The sequence below is a fragment of the Zonotrichia albicollis genome, chromosome 3, assembly GCF_047830755.1.
Source record: "Zonotrichia albicollis isolate bZonAlb1 chromosome 3, bZonAlb1.hap1, whole genome shotgun sequence".
NCBI lineage: Eukaryota > Metazoa > Chordata > Aves > Passeriformes > Passerellidae > Zonotrichia > Zonotrichia albicollis.
In genome coordinates this window covers 33322843-33344358 of record NC_133821.1, presented here as the reverse complement: position 1 = coordinate 33344358, position 21516 = coordinate 33322843, and the positions used below count along the sequence as shown (strand labels likewise).

Below are 21516 nucleotides of genomic sequence, written 5' to 3'. Positions count from 1 at the left end.
CTTTAATCTCTGCTGTTAATTTTTCATGCAACCTACAGACTTTCTCACTGTGTTCTCAAAAGTCCCACCCCTGGTTCTCCCTTCTTCTTTATTATTTTGTTTCTGGACTCCACATGTGAATTGGGATAGATCTATTCACTTCCATGAAGCTACAATGGAAGCTACAACCCAGTGCTTTGCCTATTCAGATGTATTTTTCACATCTACTATCTTCTCTTCAAATATTTTCTTTAACCTTAACTCTATTTGTACTACTTATTTTTATCTGCATAGTAAATAGAGCTCCCAGTTAATACTGATAAAAATTCCAGAGAATCAGTTGTAAATCCTAGTATTGAGTGGTTTGATCTTCATGTAAGAACAAGGAGAAACAAATTATTAACTTTACTAGTAGAAATACAGTATTTGTCATTAAAAATTCCATGTCTTTCCTGCCATATCTAAACTACTTGTCCATAAAAATATGGCTTATTTGGAAATCTAAACCACAACAAAAGGGCTTATAAACTCAAAAATCTGAAGACAAGTTGAAGAAAAAGAAAGGAAACACAGGGTTAATTTTTTTTAGTAAATATTAGCAATATTAATTTAGAAGTAATTTATTTGGAAAAATCAACTTTGTTAAGTGGATGTTAAGTACATCATGATAAGTAATGTTACTACATGTTAAGTAATTTTTTTTTAAAAAGCTTGACTCTTACAAACTTGAAAGATCTATATGAAAAGAGTAGGAAATTGGTTAGGTCTTCCATATTTAGAGAAGAATTAAAGGCAGGCCATTGCTGACTTCATTGACAACAATGCAGGATGTGGACTTAGGAATACAGTTAAGGGATGTGTTTAAAGAGCTTTTAAAGAGAGAAGTACATCAGTCAATGGGGTAAAACCAGATAATATGATGGATTGAGCCGAAATTATCAAGATTTGATGCTTATGAAAAAAAGTGACATACCCTACAATTATTAGTAATTAATAGCAGAGAGGAGTCAATGCTGAAACCAGGACTGGTGATCTCTATCTGTCTCCTTTCCTCTCTTTAATTAATCTCTTCCTTCCTGTGTTCCCTTTCACCCCAGCCCTTTATCCCAAACCCACACCATGTGCTTATACAATAGGTCAGGGACCAACACACCAATGTCCCTGCCAAGTCTGTAGTTCACTAATAAAACTTTCTGGTTGTTTGCAGACCCTCTGGCTTTCGTGATTCCTTTTGCCCACGAGCATTTATGAATCTTGGGTGTTTTCTTACTCCTAAGGGGGGGGCACCACACTTAAGTGTATTGAAGAAGAGTGTATTGATGTCTGCGGTATTTTTGGGGTCCCCTGGATGAAGGGAGGAATGATGAATCTGACTCCATGTTCTTAGAAGGCTATTTTATTATTTTATGTTAGGACATTATATTAAAGAATGCTATACTAAAGAATAGAGAAAGGATACAGACAGAAAACCAAAAGATAATAAAGAAAAACTTGTGACTATCTCGAGAGCCTTGACACAGCTGGACAGTGATTGGTCATTAAGTAAAAACAATTCACATGTTGGATAAACAATCTCCAACCACATTCCAAAGCAGCAAAACACAGGAGAAGCAAATTAGATACTATTGTTTTCCTTTTTCTCTGAGGTTTCTCAGCTTCCCAGGAGAGAAATCCTGGGCCAGGGGATTTTCCAGAAAATATGAGGTGACAGAAGTCCAAGCAACTCTTCAGTGGCTCAAGCCCTGGATGTCAGGGGTTGTCCCAAGCCAAGCCAGCCCTGCAGGCAGCTCTCTGCTGGGGCACAGAAGGATATGCTTTGTGTGAGCAGTCACAGCCATGGCATTCCTGCCATTTCCTCCACAGCAAATCCATCACAGATGATTTTACAGCAACACACTGAGCTCCAGCCCATTTACATAAATCTGCCACCCCTCAAATCAGCTTTGATCAGTGCTAAATTTGCTGCCCAGTCGTTACACTCAAATGAACTAAAGTTGTCCATCTGCTGAGTGCTGAACAGTGCCTCTGAAAAGAGAGACAAAACCAGAGACACCTCATCTGTCTTTACTCATGAAAATCATTATGTCTTCCCTAATTGCTGTACTCTGAAGATATAAAGTCCCTCAGATTACTGCTCTGTTGCAGAAAAAAATGGCTGGAAACAAATACTTATGAACTTCTTTATTTCTACACTCACTCCTTTGGAGAGTGCAGGAAAAAGCATGTGTATTTTCTTCTATAGATAGAGTTATTAATTATCAGGAGGGTACATGGTAGGATTTTCACCTGTACATCACTACAGCTGCATGGATACCAGACAGTAATAAAATTATTACAACCTTCTAGTTATTGCAAAAGATTTTTTTAATTTAAAGGTTAAATCAACAATTGATTAATAATCAATTATTTAATCACTTGGGTCTAAACAAACTGAAAAACATATTCTTATATGCTTAAATGAAAAGTAAATATTTTTCCCTAGTTTTCTTTTGCTTTCCAGTAAGAATTTGCCCAAAAACTTCAAAATGGTGATCTATATTTGGCATGAGGACACCCTGATTTTGTACAAGTATTTAAAAAATGCAACTACTGAGACAGGATTCCATGAAAGAACTTGGGGCCTATTCTATTGGGAAATGCACTACAGTTTTTTACACCACATAATCTTTACACTGAGGACCTTGTTTCAATCAAACACTGTGATAAAGTAGCTGTTATTGTCCCTCCATTCTCCATACAGAAAAGGGCAGGAAAAAAGCTACATCCAAAGTTTCACCAACACTTTACAGTTGAAACAGAGCAATAACTCAGATCCCTTGACCTACTGTTTGGTACTTTTCCAATGAATTTTCCTCCATTTGACTTTAAGGAACAACAAAATGATTGCTGAGACAGCCAGCTAAACCTGAAACTTAATTATTTTAGCAGCAGTTTGGTTGAGTCCCATTCATCCTCCTAGGGCTGCTGAGAGGATAGCTAGGATAGTTAGGAGCATAGGGTTTAGTGGTGTCCCAGTACTTGTTTATCACAAAAAACCCTGAAACTGAATTATTTCAGCCAAGTCCCAGTTCAAATCAGCTTTGTTACAAAGTTCCTCTGTTAAGAACTTATCATAGAATCATATAATGGTTTGGGATGGAACCTTAGAGATCATCTAGTGCCAAATCCCATGTCCCAGGCAGGGATGCCACCCTGGTTACTCGGAGCCCCATCCAGCCTGGCTTTGAACACTTCCTGGGATGGAGCATCCACAGCTTCTCTGGGCAGCCTGTGCCAGTGCCTCACTAAAGAACTTTACCCTAATATCTATTCTAAGTCCCTCCTGTGTCAGTATAAAATTGTTCATCCTTGCCCGAATAAAAAGTTGCTCTCCCTGTTTTGTACCGGCTCCCTCTAAGCTCCTGAGGGCACAATGAGCTTTCCCTGGAGCCTTCCCTTCTCCAGGCTAAACAACCACATCTCTCTCAGCACAGGAAAGGTGCTCCAGCCCTCTGAGCATCTTTGCGGCTCTCTCTAGACTTTCTTCCTTAAGTTTTTGTTACTTTTAGCAATATTTCCAGAGGCGGAACAGCAGAACGGCCCTTCAAGGGCGACGTTAAGGCCTGAGCAGCGCTGAGGGCGGCGCTGAAGGCAATGCCTGCCTTGGAGCGAAGGCTGCGAGCACTTGGGTGACCACGAGAAGGCGGCAGAACACAACCCGGCAGGGAAACACGACCTCCGGCAGGGAAACACAACCTGCGGCCGGCAAACACACACAGCCTTCGGCAGGGAAACACACACAGCCTCCGGCAGGGAAACACAACCCGGCAGAACACAACCTTCGTCAGGGAAACGCTGCCGGCCGGTCGGCCGGCCGGGACACCCTGCGTGCAAGCCGGTGTGGGAATCCGGCAAACTGCAGGTAAAGGGCTTCCTGAAGGCAAGTGAGGAGCAGAGAACATCGACCTTTCCTGATACAAAATACTAGGCCCAGAAGGATTGCTGGTTTACTGGGACATCCACATAAACACAGCCACCGTGGCTGTGAGGGTGAGGGCCAGGCAGAGCTGCATTTGCTGCTTTGCCAGCCTGGGGTTACAGAGGAGTGACACTGCTGCGTGGCACAGACTCTAAAAACTCCCTCCTGGTCCTCTTCTCAGGCCAAAGCAGATGGGAAAACTACGTATCTGAGAACTGAATACAATCTGGAGAAAGGCTTCTGACAATTGACCAGTTAACAGCTCGTACTCAGAACTGAAGGCATCGATGAGTTTTTATAATAAAATTACAACAGAAGGGCATAATTACTGTTCTTTATTCTTTAATATCATTAGCTTCTCATTGTGTCACACGGCACAACCCTGATCCCACTTAGGTTTCTGAATCACGTCACTGAACTTGCAGGTTCCTCTTGATTTCTGACTCTGAGCCTGTTTCCCGAGATCCCAGGTGAAGGGAGCTTCACACATCCCAAGGTGTCCATCCCATCCCAGGTATCCATCTGCACTGCATAGGGACAGCACTGTGTGCTCCAGCAGCAACAGCACAGCAACAACTTGGGACTGCAAAAACAGAAGCGATATGGGTGAGTGTGGTCTCAGGTATGCAGTGCAAGATGCCTGCAGGCACACAGCAGGACTTGGTTGGATTCACATACCACAGAAACATGATATAGAAACACAAAAACAAGCAAATCAAGCTGCCAGAAAGAATGGTTAAAATGCAGATTACTGAAGCCAGGACAGCTATTTAACTGTTGCACACTCTGATGGAGAGCAGGCTGTGATTGTATTCCACAGCTACCATCACCTATATCTATTTTTCTGTGTAAGAAATGAGGAGGTGCACACTTAGTTGCAAGAACCCTAAGTAGAAAGCACTGGATAAAGAGCAAAATCTTCCTGTACTACACCTGGAAAAAGGAAGGTGAGGAACCTCACTACCAGAGGGAGCTAAAGTTCAGGGAAAGTTGTGGGATACACAGGCAAGAAGTGCACAAGCTGTGCAGTGAAGAAGACAGTCCAGGAGGGCTGATTTACAGCACAAAAAAAGGCAGATTTGAGGCCAGTGCCTGGAAGGGACACACATCTGTACAGCACCACAGGCCACTGCACCCTCTCCTGTGGCAGCAGTGCCCAGGGCACAGGGGAGGAAAGGACATGAGATGACTGCACCGAAGATCAACAGTACCATACAGAAAAATTCAGGTTGGTTAGGGGTTTTTTTCTTCTCTACCAGTGAATAAAGTCACATCCATTCCATTCCAGCTCAGCCTGCTCTTCCAGAATCTAGAAGCAAGGTGATTTCTGTTCAGTCTGCTACAGAAAAAAGAGATCTGATTGGGGATCCATAGGCACTCCAAGCTAAGTCTGTTCTGAGCAAAATAACCACATGTAACCCAGAAATTCCCAGAAGAGTTGGCTACATCCTCTTTCCTGCTGTTTTGCACAAAAACAAGGTGTATTTTCACAAACTTCTCTGTAACAGTGCTGGCTTTAACATCTTGGTCCCTCCAATTTACTCTCACCTGACATCACAACCTTACCTGTGCCAGGACAACTGCTGGTACAGGCACACATTGAAGAGAGTCAAGGAAAATTAACCTCTCCTACCCCTTATCCTTCCCCCAGAACAGGTTTTTAGAAAGAATTCATTAGCTTCCCCATCCAACTCACTGTGCAGCCCCACGAGCTGTTACACTGGCACAGTGAATATGTAGGTGATGGTGGCAGCAGGCAGGAATGAGCAACACGCAGAGGACACTACTCTGAGAAAGAAAGAAGGGCTTGTGAAACCACATTCTCGTGGAGGCTGAGCCTGATCATTAATCACTGAGGAAACACATTTGACTTTGGCACCAGTCAAACTACTCAGCTGTTAACGTTTTAACCTGAGTGCCTCACCAAAACTCAGGTGGTTTTTCCAGTTAAAAGATATGGTACAGAATTGAAATCCAAAATAGTGCTGCTTTAATTACGTTCACAAATAATAATTAGTTTTAACTGTTAGTTTTAATAACTGGCATTAATTTTTAGTTTCAAAGCATTCCACTTCCACCTTGCTCACTTGGGCTTTTCAGCCCATCACTCACAGCACAGCTGCAAAGGTTCCTGGATCAGCCTTTGCCACGGCAGAGGAATGGGAAGGAGTGGGACTCTTCCCACTACTCTTCCAGAGTAGTAGCTCTGCTGCTGAAAGCACAGGGACTTTCCTCAGTACCAGAATGCTCTCAGGAGGTGTCTGACACTTTCCAGGCTGTGTTCCACACCACAGCTTCAGCCTCTCAGCTGTGCCAGCTCCAGATACTCAGCCTCCTTGATTACTTGCACTCCAGCTGAAGGGTGAGAAACCTTCCACACAGAGAAGGCAGAAACAACAACTGACTTTACTCTTTGCTTGTTTCTTTTCCCCCCCTCCCAATTTATTTATCAGCTCTAGTTTCAAGATAAAACTAACAAGCCTTTTACAGGGTCAGATCTGTCCCAGCTGTGCGAGAATCAAACAGATCAGACAGCTGTACGTGCCCCCAGTGGGTAAAGCAGGATGCTGCTCTGGGAGCTCTTGCTCAGCTTTTCTTTACTCTTACCCAAGATAAGCTTCCTACTCACTCTGTGGTTTTTCTGTTTAAGTTCTCAATCCCAGCTCCTTCTGCATACGTGCTTCCCCAGCAAGATGACTTCATATTGCCCATCAGTACAATTTGTTCAAATATTCAAGTAGCCTCTGCTAATTATTCCCAGAAATGATGACATGCTTAAGTATCTTTTACAACACAGTACCATTTCTTTAACATACAATTGCAAGAAAAAAAGGGCATCAGTAAAACCTCCTGATTTCAGGAAAGCACCTCACTAGATGCTAGTTAATAATGGAGTATTTAAGCACACACAAACACATCTCTTTAGCCCAGCTGCTTCTTCCCCTTGCATATAGTCACACATGAAACAGCTTAAAATGGTCATAGGAAAGGAGATTTTATACAAATAATTGTAAAAAAAAAAGACTTAGGGTGAATCAGTAGTTCTAGTTTTCCCCCTTCCATGTTGTATATTTTGATCTCAAAAAGATCTAAGCTCCATGTCTATCAAGAGGGGATAAATAATTTGTGATTCTATATTGCATAATATCTGCACATTTGAAGGTAAGTAGTTACAGATATTTTACAGAGACATTCTCTCTTCACCATTTTGTCAGTTCATATTTCCAATCAGGCTTTAAAGCCTTCATTTAGCTGCAGAAAACAGTGGCTGCTAGAATGAAGCAATACTCAATACATGTTGTAAGGTAATTCCAAAGATGTGCACTGTAAAACTTACAAAATGTTCTCAGTACCACATAAATTAATCCTTTATCATTCAAAAAGACTGAAAAACATTTATTTAGACTTATTTCTGTTTTAAAAAAATCAGGGAAAAAATTCAGGATGGCATTTGACAAGTGAAGTTCTACTGAACCCTCATGTGCCACAGTGCTTCTGCTTGCTGTGCTGAGTGTTTATTTTCATTTCTGAGTGCATCAGACTGGCATTCCACTTGTAGGTGTAGTAAGAGAAAACCAAACTCGAAGTGCCTTTGTACAATGTACAACTTGCAAGCCTGGATGCCTACATAAAGCCAACTAAAGGTCAGAGCAGAGGAGCTGTAATTAAACTCGTCATTTAGAAGAAACTCAGGCCTCACTCCAGAAATGGATCAATGAAATTGCTTAGCTTTCAATTGCTTGAGTCCTATACAGAGGGTCAGCAGTACTTTCCCAGACAGGATCCTAAATTTGCATTGAGATTCCAAGTAGTTTACAGCAGATTCACCTGCATTTCTAGCAGGACTGTTTCTCCCTTTACTTCACTCCCTGCAGCAGTACTCAGCCGTGGATTGCTAATGCCCATGCAGCCCCCTGCCCATATCACAGCTACACCTGCAACTGTATTAGGCAGTTTTAAAGCTTTCTTCTACATGATTTGTGAGAATTATAGTTATTGACTCAAGTAAAAGGTAGTACCTCTAGCAGATGGGCCACATTTCCATCAGTATTGATAAGATGGACTCTTGTCTGCTCTGGCTCAAATTATAGGGAATTCTCCAGTTTTAAAGTTTTGCCAGTCTTGGCAAGGTGTAGTAACAAAAGCCAAACACCTGAGCTGGCCAGATGTACTTTTTCAGCCCCAAAGGTTGTTTTTCCCCGTGGCAATGAGGCTGCTGTCCCGGGAGGATGAGGGAAGCGTGCAGTGTCGCACACACACGGGATCAGCGCGGTGTGACCACGTGTGCGGTGCCTGCTTGGGGACAGAGTGTCACTTCCCACAACTGCCAGCACAGCACCTTCCCACCAGCACAAAATTCTCTCTGTTGGAGGGAGAAAATAGAAAGGAAGACAAGATACCCTGATTATCATATTGTGTTCCTCATCCTGTCAAGTGACCCAGCAGGCTGTGGCAAGGCACGTGAGGCTGCCTCCATCCCACCACGTTATATCATTTGGTGGTAGCAGAAGTGGGCATGTCTGCCAAATGACTGAGCACATGTGACATTTAAAAATGTGGCAACTTTGCCCCTGGACAATCTTAGAGAAAAAGCAAACAAAACTAACCCAGACCCTTCCATCATCCTGATTACAATCTTTGGTGATTATTTTTCTCTGAACTTTTGTTTGCAATGTGATTTTTCCCTCTCTGTCTTTGTTCAACCTCAGCTGTGGGAATTTCCCCATCTCCAGTGCCAGTGATGGGAAAGCAAGAGCAAAGCTGCTGTTCTGGGTCACATGAGCTGTCACAGAGACCCTGACCCCAAACCCAACTGGGGTTTTTAGTGTGAATGTGGGGAGACAACACATGTTTAAGCTACAGCCCTTGCATATGATCACAAAAGTCTGAAACGAGCATATTCTTCTCCACCTCATGACCAAAGCACTGGGCATGACTGTGCATCCCACTGCTGCCTAGTAAATACCTGCTCATCTCACTTTTATCTCCAATATTCCTGAGAATATTCAAATATTCAGCCTAAATTTTCACTGAGCGTATGATTTAAATGAACCATGCAATTTCCTGTCCAAGTCCATCAAGTTATATTGCAACACCATTTCTGTTTTAGTGATTTGCAGCCCTCTTCATCTCTAGTAATTTAGGTTTCCATAGAACAGATGGCAAACTAATAGAGGAATGCACAGTCACAAATACATAGAGCATTCACTGCCTGTACACAGTGACTCAGTACATGATTCACCCACTTTCATAAAACAGTTGTGACCTTTCATCTGACTACTTCCTCAAACAAAATACAGAGGAATATTAATAACATATGGAAACCAGGAACCAACAAACTGGGGGAATAATAATAGCTCATCTCATGATTTTTTTTGCTATTGAGCTAATCCTTACTCCAGGCTCTGCATTTTTCAAACGTTTCTGTCATCTCTTGCTAGCCTTTGACTACTTAACCAGATCCACTAAAGCAGAGGTTGCTCTTTGTTATGAAACAAGTGAAGGCAAAGAATACCTAAAGGCCTCACAAAGGGATAAGTTTTTTGAAAAATACTATAAAAAGAAACAATTTCATATAAATAATATAGCAGTCTGCAGATAATGTTGTTCTATATTTTAACAATAAAAACATATATATGCACAACTTTCCTTTCTGGCCCTTACAGTGTAAAGCTGGTAACAAGCAACCCTGAGCACCAAGACTGAATTTTATCAATGAACACAACTTATACTGAGAATTAGAGAAGGCAAAGTTAATGTGCTACAGTATTGCACCACAGTGTTTTTGCCACCACATATGAAAAATCTCAGGCATAAAATTAAACATGAGCAAAATCCTTTCAGGTAGCTACTGACAATATCTCATTCTATTAGGCATTTTGAAATAATTCATTAATATCAGAGAAAAAGCCCTTATCTGGTCTCTAGAGACATGAGGTGATACACACCAAGAGGAAAATGTATTTTAAATGTTATGCAAAGCTTTGGCAAAAAGATTAAAAGTGGCACCATCCTACAAACCCCAAATTGGCAGAGCTGAGACAGAGCAGAAATATCAGAGCCCTGCTGGATTCTGCCGAGACATCACACATGTGAAGGAAATATGTGGTAAATCTGAGAAGCAAAGGCTAAATATATTTTCAAGGGACACCATCCTGCAAATATTCTGTAAACAATGGAAAACTTGTGCATTTTTCTCACAGTATGTCAGACTTTGTTACCTGGTGCCTCACTGACTTTTAAAAAAAAACTTTTCTGCTAAATCAGATCAGTTACTTCTTAGTTGCTTCCTCTGGTCAGGGATCACAGTGTTCATGGGACCATATAATAGATAGTTCTAGGGACCACATAACTGATGCCCCAAGCTCCAGCAGAGGTGGTTCCTTGCTGGTTCCTTGCTGGTTCCTGCCAGGTTGTGCTATGGGTTCCTCTCTGGGAGAGACAGAGGAGCCCACGGAGTGTTAGGAAACCTGCAGGGAGTGGTAGAAGTGTGGAAAAGGCTGACTGCTTATCAGGTGAAGTCACCACAGGTTAGTTTGCAGTGGCTAATGACCCAAATTTCCAAGGAAGTAGCTAGAAGCCTGTATTGCAGGCCTCTGAGGGGTCACCAGAGCCACAGTGCAGCATCTCCCTTTTCTCATGGGAATATGGTGGCAGTTTGCACCCAGTGCCACAACACAGTGGGTCAAAAGAAGTCAGCCAGGGAACCAATAGCAGATATTTGATTTGTATTGAAAAAGTCTTCTGAACCCCATAAGGAATTTTGTCTCTTTATTCTTGGCACTGTACCATAAGTAACAAAGAGCTCCCATCCCAAACAACACACCACATCCACTGCTGACAAGATGCCACAGGAGGATGAAACACAGGAACAAGATGGGCATGGATAAGCACAAAAATAGCTTGAAGAAAAGCAGAAGTTCCAGAAGTTCCCCTTTTCCTAACTGTTGATTTTTATCTTCTGGCAGCGTGGCACAAATGCAGATGACTGAAAGGGAATGTTCACCCTTAATTAGAAATTTGCCTTTGCCTCACTAGGGACTCTGTTTCCCCATTGCTTTATCCACACAAGATTAGCACAGTTCAAGCAGCTCAGATGTCCCTGATGCAAACCCTGATGCAAAGTCTGCAAGACAAGGAATGCTTGGCAGTTATTGGAATGCTGCAGCAGGCAGGTAGAAGATGCAACGTGGTGAAATACTCAGGCCTGCAGTGATGTTTAACCACACTATCAAACACAGCTGTACCAGTCACATGCTGGGGATTTCCCAGCTGCAGACTCCCAAAGCACACGAGTTTCAAACAATTCAGTCACTATGTAATCAGCAACCATGTGACAATTTCATTTTCTCTTTCAAAACATCCAAACAAGTCTGGATTCAGAAAGACTCTGTGGCTCAGCCACTGTGACTCTTGGGACTTTTTCTGCATTTATCATGTCCAACTTAACACTGCTCCTGCAGTAGGACTGTACTGGTTTATCACAGAAACTCCTTCCATGACAGTCATTCAGAAGGAAGTGTCCTTGTGCACTGATGGGGCCCTAAAGATTCCCTTAGCAACATGATCTGGACAAATGACATCAAGGTCACAGGCTAAATGTGTGACACTCAGCCATCATTAAGTTTTTTGTCTCTGTCACTGGAGAACATGAGATTAAGTATGTGCAAGATGATCACTTCAACAGAGTATAAAATAGATAAGAATTAGAAAAATAAAAGCCTGCATTTAAAAGCCCCTGTACATCCTAACTCTGCTTGGTTTCTGTTACTCTTCTCCCTTAGTTAGAAACCAGGCTGAAAGCCCATGAAAGAAGAGGTACAGTTCCATTTTGCCAACTCTTTCCCTCTGCTCATTGAGTATTCTGGATAGGAAAACATACTGAAATAATTCATTATTTATTTCTAGTTTTCTCCTATTCTGTCTAATTGGCAGGTTTAATCAGGAATGTTCCTAAAATAATTATTACTAAAATGATGTTTAAGAGGTTTAATTGCAATGTATGTGCATTAAGGAAACAGTTTTTCCTGGGAGTACAGGAGACAGGAGAACCTACGGTGATTATTGTATTTCAGGAAGGAAAGAGGAAGTCAGAGGGGAGAACTGTGCTAAGGGCCCTGCCCTGGGAAAGCATTTGATTTAAAATACTAAAGAAAGGAGGCATGCCCAAGCCACATTTTTGCTTTATCACCTCTGAACAGCCATTGTTTCAAAATGCTGACTAAATCTGAATTCTCACTGTAAAACATGCAGTGTGCTTTAATCCTGGGAGCAGCCTTTAGCATCACTTACAAACCAGCTGCATGCTATAGCTCCCTCAACACCCTTTATATCATCCCTTTTAATTTACAACACTCTGTTCTAAAAGAAGAAAAATATACACTGGTGTGGAACAAAATGCTGACACATCCTCCAGATATGTGGGACTCTGAGCCACAGAGGCAAAATGCACTAAACTAAAATGAGGGTCTGCTGTACAAAACTAGGGGGAAAAAAAGAATTAGTTTTGCCTTCTGCTGATGGAATCACAGATTCTACATTCATGGTATACTACTGTGGGAGACATGCTGGTGAAAATTTTGCATAGAGAACGCAATGTTGTGATGAAATGTATCTGAAATCTCACTTTTGCAGCACCACTTCTGGAACAGATGATGTTATCCTCAGAGTAAATATGATCATATGGATAACAGACAAGCAAATGCATGACTTGGGAAGACCTCTTTAACAGGGCTTTTATGAAAATACATTCCCTGTGGTAACCTTACCTCTCAGAAAAACTCAAAAAGGGGACAGTGCAAGTGTTTACCTCTGTTTGATTGGAGACAAGCTGGAGTAGGCAGGAGGATGTTACAGCAGCAACACCTGAGGAAGCTGGCAAGAGAGCAAACTCAGTACATGCTCAGTCTCTGACAAACCTGAAAGAGCACGGCCAAGTGTTAAAATATGACGTTTTCAGTCCTTTACATACTGAGATTGGAAGAGGTAACGAACCAGAGATCATAAAATTACCACCAATGCAAGAGAATGATGCCATTATTTTTAGTGAACACTGCACAACTATGTCAAATGTGATTTAAATGCTAAAATGTGATTTAAGTGCTAAAAAACCCAACAAACCACACTAACAATGTATAATGAGTAGATGAGATGAGGGAGACACTGTTGCATAAAGACATGAGTGTGATATATGTGCTGCAGTTGTCAGTAACCTTCAAGTTCAGAATCCTATCACAGAAATTAAAATTATGGCTGCAATTGAATTGAAAGTCAGAAGTGAGAAGTTTTTTAAAGAAATCTTAGGATGGTCATGAATTTGTAATTCCACAGTTGAGGGAAGGATAATTTTGCCTAAAAATGCTGTTTTCTTTCACAATTCAAGTTCAAGCAGAAGTTCATAATAAAAAGCACTATATAATAATGAAGATAAAGAGTAATAATCACTATGAGTTATAAGTTACAAAGGGAAAAATATCAATAAGTTAGAAACACAGCAGAAAGTCCACAGCTGACATCACCAATGTAAAATGAAGAATTAAAAACCCCTCAAATTCATCAAGACTACAATAACCCAGCAGCTATAGAAACCCTTTGTCAGATGGAAATTATAAAACTTTTAATAGTGATGCAAAAGAGACAGACATATTTAGAAATATTTTTATTCTATATTTGGACAGCTGTTCTTATGTCACATGATGAACTTTAACTATTTTCCAGTCCCCTGGTAACCAAGCAGGATGTTATACAACATGCATTAGAAATCAACATTTTAAAGTCAGCCAATTCATCTACCTCACACCTCAGAACTAAGACAGAGAAGACTTGAGAACTAATCATGTTTATTTTACTAAATTAAGGCATTCCAGGGAAATCCCATTTGACTGAAAAAGTACTAATGTTGTGCCAATAACAACAGAGGCCAGCAGGATGACTCAGAGCTAATGGACAGTGAGTCTGACCTTCCTTCCAGGTAATAAAGCTGTTACAAATTTAATGAAGAATGGAAGTGATGGAATATAATTAATATAATCCCTGTGAACCCAGTTTTGTGGCAAACAGATCTTGTAAAACAAGTCTTTGCATTGTTTGATGAGACAAGTATTTGGATGATGAAAGTAATTGTATATTTGCAATGTATCTGTGGAGAGCACTTGACTTAATAGTGTATGACATTCTCATTATGAACACTGGCACAACACTATCAGTAAAATGTATTAAATGAACTGAAAACTGAAAGATCTAACAAAGTAATAATGAATGCAGACTTGCAACATAAACTTCAGGGCTTTCATGAGAAGAAAATAAATATATGCATCCACGATAACAAGGTTTGTGAGATCAATAAGACTGTGAGGATGAAAGATGAAGATGTTAATGCAGAATAATTTGAAGCACTTCATAAACTAAGCCAGTTCTAATTAAACATGTCTTAATACAGCAAACTGCAAGGGGAATAGAAATAAAAGCTGCACGACTAGCCAAGTCTTCTCCGTGGAAAACACATGGTCTGAAAAGTATCAAGAATTACAGGTGACAAACAGCTGACATTGTAGCTAAAAAATCCAAACTAAAAACCAGTCTTAATACATTCCTTGTATGTACAGACAAAAAGCAATACCAGCTTCTTTACTGGTGAAACCTGCTGTGAATCACCACACCAAGTTGCACAGTTTAGAAAGAATGCTTTCAAAATAGAATTTAAACATTAAAAAAATCAGACAAAATTAGTTGAAGATGAAAATCTCTTACAGTGACATATTTGAAGAAACAACTCACGTGTTAACATTATTAACTAGCTTGACTTAATAGACCAGAAAATGCTGGTTCCTAATGGTTACTTAGTGTAAACACAAGGTTCATGTAGAAACATGGCCTATTAAACAAGAAGTTATTTATAGCTGAAATTACCATGGGAAATCTCAATGGCCTCTTCAGTTCAAGGCTGGATACGTTTTTGAGTGTTGTAGGTCAGCATGTATTTGCCTGCTTAGCACCACAGCTCAACATAAAATAATCTATACAGAGGTAACTGGGTAATAATGACCTGTGACACAGAGAGCAAACTAACTGACCCAGTAGTTTCTTCCAGCTTTTTTTTTCCCCATGTAGATACTGTAAATATATTTTTCTCTCTGTCTGAAGAATTGAGTTGACACAAACACACCACTTCACTGATTTTGGAATATTCTTTGTTGAGATCTGCCACAATTCACTAAAGATCATCAGATCCTCAGGCTCCTTTCAGAACAGGTATTCCCTGGAAAGGTAAGGGTTTTGCTAAAAGGGTGCAGGTGGAGGGAAGTGGAAATCCTAAGCCTGATCCCATTGACATTAATATGTGATTTGCCATCGATTTGCAGTGGCAAGATCTGGAGCAGAGTGTTCACAACCCTATGGAAATGGTTCTAATTTTGGGATTCTTAATTCCACAGTTTCTTCAGGAGCAACTGCTTGGCTCTGTGCATGGTATGATAATAATAACAGTCAGATCTTCCTCCTTTCCAGAAATAACCATGTCACAGGCTGCTGCTTCCCTGTTTTAGGTATTTACAGATATCATGAAGCCTATATAAAGCCTCTCCACAGTTTGTTCATGTACAGTAGCCTTCCTTTTGATATATTTTTAGATCAATTGCACTTAAACAACACTTCCTCAGCCTACTGAACTTTGCTCTGAGATGATGATCAAGGGAAATGCAAACATTGTGCTGTTTAAAGGATGACAGCCAACATTTTCCACAGCACTCGTGGTAAAGGGTAGGATATTACAAAGGACAAAGAGTTTAGCATGACTCCAAGGTGCTGCAGCACCCAATTCATGCTCACAAACTCTGCACCTTTTTTTGGGCAGCCTCCAGAACAAGACAGGTGTGAATTTATCAATGTGCAAGAAGCAGCAGCTTACATGATCTCTCAGGTAAGATGTACATGTACAAGGCAATACATGATATTTCAGTTTTCTAATAAACACTGCCACTTTTAGAAGAAAAAAACAAGAGCTTCAAGGCTCTTTGCAAATAATTTTATGAAATGGGAAAATTGTAATAAATAAGATGACTCATCAAGGAAAAGCTGTGTCTGTGCTCTCCTTTCCTTCTTTGCTACAAGATTTGATAAAGCTGGAAAACACCTGGAGAGGCAATTTTCTTATGGCTAGGTTGTCGTGTGCTTTCAAGCATATCACCTTAGAATCTGAGGAATGGCAAAACTACCCTTTTCTGAATTTCCCAGTGTAGAGGATACAAACAGACTCAACTTCTGGTTTCTCCAGCACAGAAACCCCTCTATCAGATTTTGCCATTTCCCACAGACTAAGAGGTGTGGGTAAGTACAGCCCTACCTGTAAGATTTTTCATGGTTTGTAAAGCTTGACTGCTAAAGCAGCAGACTGGACAAGAGTAAAAGAAGTTTGTGCAGATATCAGGACTTTTTTGTTGGTTAAAGTACAAACTAAATTGTAAACTAAATCAGTCCCAATTACAGTACTGAGCACTGTTGCATGAAGATTTCCCCTCACAAGGTGTAAAGTACACCAAGAAAAGTTCATTGTGGTTTTGAAAAACAATTTTCAGCTCCCTTGTGTGCTGTGAAAACACTCCTGTTCTGATTCTGTGCTGATCCCATGCAGCCAATGCATGCCTTTTACTGTACACAACACTGGTGTAGGGAGAGGGCCTGTTAGCATGTCCTAATCAATAATTCTTCATGAGTAAATATTGTTTTTTAATACAGATTAGTCACACAACAAACAATCAGAATATTGACAAGGAAAGCACCTGGGGCAATTGCAGTTTTCAATGATTATACCTGACATGAGAATCCACTGTGCAACAGAATTTACACATGCACATGTTGCTACATATCAGTAAGAAAAAAATGCTACAATTTCATCAGACCCACTAAATCAAATCTTTACAATGTTGAGAAAACATGACAGTGTTAATTTGTGTGCTTTCTAAGTGGAAATTGTGGAGATATTGCTATGGATTCAGTGAGAGCTTTAGACAATCCGTGCCTTAGGTTCAGATTTTTGGCAGCAGCTTTACAGATGCAGAATGCCCGTGTAGACAACAGAGAAAGGCAAATCCCACACATCAATACAAGACATGATCAAGTTGTGTCTGTTTGTAGGAACAAGACATCCTTGTAGAACTGATTGTTTTGCAACTCTTGTCCTGCTGGCAGAAGTAGAGATACATGCAGGTGGAACATTCTGCAGCTGGAAGTCCAAAGACACTGAGAATGGAGACAAGACACAAATGGGCTCTGAGACAGCGAGTGGTGCACAGTGTGAAATGAGACAGAAAATGATGACACAGGGACAGCAGGACAGGGACCTAAACAGTCCAGTGGAAGGCATGGGAGCCTGAAAAATGGTAGAAGAACGCCACTACATCATGTGAAACTAAAGTCAGGAAGAGCTGACTCAAACTGGCAAAAAGTGAGAGATACACATAGAGGTAAAAACATGGTGATGCACAGGTTGTGTGTTGGTGCAGATTTAACAAGAATCTGAAGCTAAGAAAGTTGAGGTTTATAGCCTGAATTCAGAAGGTGAAATGCTGGCACAGACAATCTTTTTCAGCTGTTAAACCTGTGTTGGGTGAAATTCAGTCCCTTACAATTGAAAATGAATGCCTACTGTGAATGCTTGATGCCACCACAAATTGTCTTTAAGGATCCTGCAGAGCCCTGTCTCCAGGTGGTCTGGATCTTAAAAGAAATAATTTGAAGAGGGTAATGTCCCGTGAAAGTCTAGCAATTAACAGGAAAAAAAAAACCCCCTCTGGGAGTCTCTGCAGGCAAAAAGGCCATTTCCCAATTGCTCTCTATTCTGAGTGCCCCTTCAGAACCTTTGCAAGTGGACAGGGCAGTTTTTCTAGTTACTCACAAGGAATAGTCCCAAATGTCAGCCTGCTGGATACCAGTAACATGGCTAGCAAGAGTTAGGATCATGGAATCAAGGCTACACAGACTAGCTAGGCTGTTCCTACCCACAAACCTAAAACCATTTGCTGGCCTCCACACTCGTATTTTATGTTCTTTCCTGACTCAGGCTGCACTTCAGCCCTGGATCCCACTGAGCCTCAATCCACCCCTCTGTGCTGAGGGTCTCTGCTGAGCCTTCCCTCTCACATCACAGTGCCATGCTGTAAGAAAAATGAAGAATGCAGCCTTTGTGGCAGCACTGAGTGAACAACACTTGTAAGGAAAATATCCCAAATCTCATTAAAAAGAGATAAAGCCATCTGGATCCTAAGACAGTCAGTTTGAAAAAAAACCCACAAAACTATTCTGAAAGCAATTTACGAAGAGAAGGAGATAGGAAAACAACTTTGCTGCCAACAAACGTTGTGGCCCTTGTCATCTATTACCACATGAACAAAGCACTCAATGACTGCCTCCAGTACCACTGCCAATAATTATGACAACATACACTATAACCATATTATGTTTACAATATAATACATGTGAGTATTCAATACAGCCTGGCAGCACTTCAGTCACTGCCTCTTTTATGCTTTAAAAATCAATTTTTTAAACTGAGTTTGCTGTATAACATGTTCCCTAATTACATAGTTTACTGTATAGAGAACAAGAAAGGATATTGAAAGTGATTTCAGGCAAACCTCTGAACATTTAGTGAGATAAACCCTTTTTATTCATACACATTGTACCACTAACAGCCAACATAATGCCTTTATTCTATAAACATGCCCCATCTCATTCCCATTGACATCACAGACAAATTTTCCAAAAGTTTCAGCTTCAATTGAAACTCAAGAAAAAAATGTTCAGGGCCTAGTTTTAAAGGGGCTCCTTCTTCACCTTTTATACTACAATTAAGGTAAACAGCATCATTTAAACATCTGCTTCATTTGTGAATGACATCAGAAAAACAGTTTGCCAAATAATTTGATTTATATTTCCCAAATCATGTGCCAAATAGAAGCAGGAGGTTACCTTGGGAAATATGAACTGAAGATGTGCTCAGACTCAAATATCCAGTTACACTGTCAGTCCACAGCCAATAACTTGGTCAAATTTCTGTGTGGGCTATGTATTTTACATATAAACCAGGACACAGGGGCACAGATACTTAAAATAACAATGTGCATGCTAGCTTAAGTGCATCAGGCCCAAGCAAAAACACACCAAAACAATTGTAATGATTCTCAGGCAAGCCTGAGTTCAGAATGAGCATGGTTCACCAGCCAAGCTTTGGAGCAGGTTGTCCAAGAGGTCCAAAAAGTACTCCAGACCCGGTTAGATAAAGCTCAGAGTGCATATGGATGCCATAACCTGAACTTCAGTCACTAACAGTGGCTTGTTCAGCTACTGAAAGGTGCTTCAAAACACATGCCAGCCCTGGCAGCTCCAAATCACAGCCCTGGTTACACAGGAGGCAGACTGGAAGTGAGTAACAATTGCAGAGATGCTTTCTTAAGTGTGATGCTTGCCTTGGAAATCTTTCTGTTTGCACATGGGCTGAGTGAAGCTGTTTTGCAAATACCTGAGGAACATCTAGAACCTCTCAAGAGACTTCTCTGATTACTGTAGGGCAATCCCTTTTTATGCTTCAGTATGATTTATAATATCTAAGATCCATACATATAGTTAAGAGGAAAATTTGGAATATATGCACTTATATTTCCACACTGTGGTTAAAGAGAAAGCCTTTCAAACAATTCCAATGCCAGGCTAGAGAGAAACTGTAAGGGTAATTCCTCAAGTAGCTGCCATGAGACATATTTAATATTTTCCCTTGTGTTCTTGGCAGAGAAACTAGCTTTGTGATAAGCTCTTAGCACAAAGAAAGACTGTGTTCCACACCAAGGGGGAGCAGAGAACTCTGCAATAACAGCAACAGAAAGAAATTAGATGAAGTGCATGGTCATCCATATAGAGTAAAAATTCCTGTGACAAGCTGGAAATTACAAATGAGGAGAAAGAAGAGGGTGTAATTAGTGCATCAGAGGATGACTGTGAGCAATCACTGTGATGTGGCACAAAGAACAGTGGGATATTCTGGGTGAGACGTTGCCAGGAAAGGCAGGGTCAGGATACAGAGTGCTAATCAGAAAGAAACAATGCAAGATCTGGCCACTCATATTCAAGAAAAATGAAGTCAAAATAATGCAGTTACAGAGAAGTTTGACACAGTAATAAAAATAAGAGAAACACTAAGGATGTAGATAAATCAACTCCTATGAAAAAGAAGTCAGATCTGATTGACTATTAACAAGCTGACAAAAATCAATACTTTGAATATTTCTTTTACAATATCCTTTATGTGGAAATGATTACAATTTAAAATGCATTGCATACTACGTTGTTTCTCTAGACATCAATTTTGGCATATTTTTCTTCTGGATATTGTTTTTTTCCATCTTCTGTTCCAGAACTATGGATACTAACAAGTTTGAAATTCATTTCAACGTGAATCCTCACAAAGACAGACAAACTTATTTTTCTCTGAGACTAGTAGGAAATTTTAGAAAAAATACCAGTTACCAAGGAGAAAGAGAAATGACAGATTTTTCCCTGAAGTATGTGCAACTATGAATTTGTATGGCTGGAGTCAAGAATCCTATTGTCATTCTACAGGCAAGATCACTCAAAAATCCCCAAATCCAACAATTTCACCTACTAACATCACAGACTTTGTTTTCAAGACTGGCACTAAATGTACACTGATTGTTAAAGTCAGACAATGTTAAGCATTATACAGCACTTTGTCTGCTCAATTAATCCTCACAGCTCTCCTGGCAGGTATTTTAAAGACCTGCCTAAGACCACAAAAGAAAATCAGCTGGGATAAAAGCACAGCAATGTCCATCTCTCAGCTTGTTCACCATTAGACCATGCTCCTCTTGTAAGAAGGGATCCTGGCAAATTCCAGGGTTTATGGGAAAGAGGCTCTATTTAAACATTTAAAACTTTAAAGCACTTACTGGCATAGAAAAAAGGAAATGGGAAGAGAAAAGATGAGAAATCCAAGTTAATCCAAGAAACACGATGGCAATTGATCACAATGCAGTCTGGAAAGAAAATGTAATCAATACAGAGGGGAAGAAATCAAATAAAACAGATCCAGCTCCAGTGACTGAGGCACAGATGCTCAGATTGCAGCCAGGGGTGACTAATTTGTGCTCACCCTTGATGTATGATGAAAACTAGAAAGCTAAACCTTAAGAAATGCTATCTAATATCAATATAAATCATTCTTACAACTGTGTAAGAGTGGCAAAATGCAAATCTGAAATTGCTATTAGAATTGCTCTTCAGGTCTTAGGAAGTGCCTTACTCACCAAACACTGCTTAGTCATTGCAAGGGAGTGTTTCCATCTGTGCTCCTGGGAAATGATGTTAGCATGAAAATTCTGTTTACATTTATTGTACTTTCTAGTACTGATATTTTGATGACAAATTGATATTTTTGGTGACAATTTCAATTTGTTCCATCTATTAGGAATGTAACATTGTTAATGATAATAATGCTAGCACTTAAAAAGCTTGTCATTGTTAATGATAATAATGCTAACACTTACAAATCTAGAAGGAAAGTACCACACAAG

General features: G+C 40.3%; 1 long non-coding RNA gene across 3 annotated transcripts in view; it reads right to left on the bottom strand.

Annotated features, from left to right (window-relative positions):
• Positions 1 to 21516, bottom strand: part of LOC113458741 (uncharacterized) — a 56016-nt gene that overhangs the window by 14514 nt on the left and 19986 nt on the right. The gene's annotated exons all lie outside the window — the stretch shown is intronic.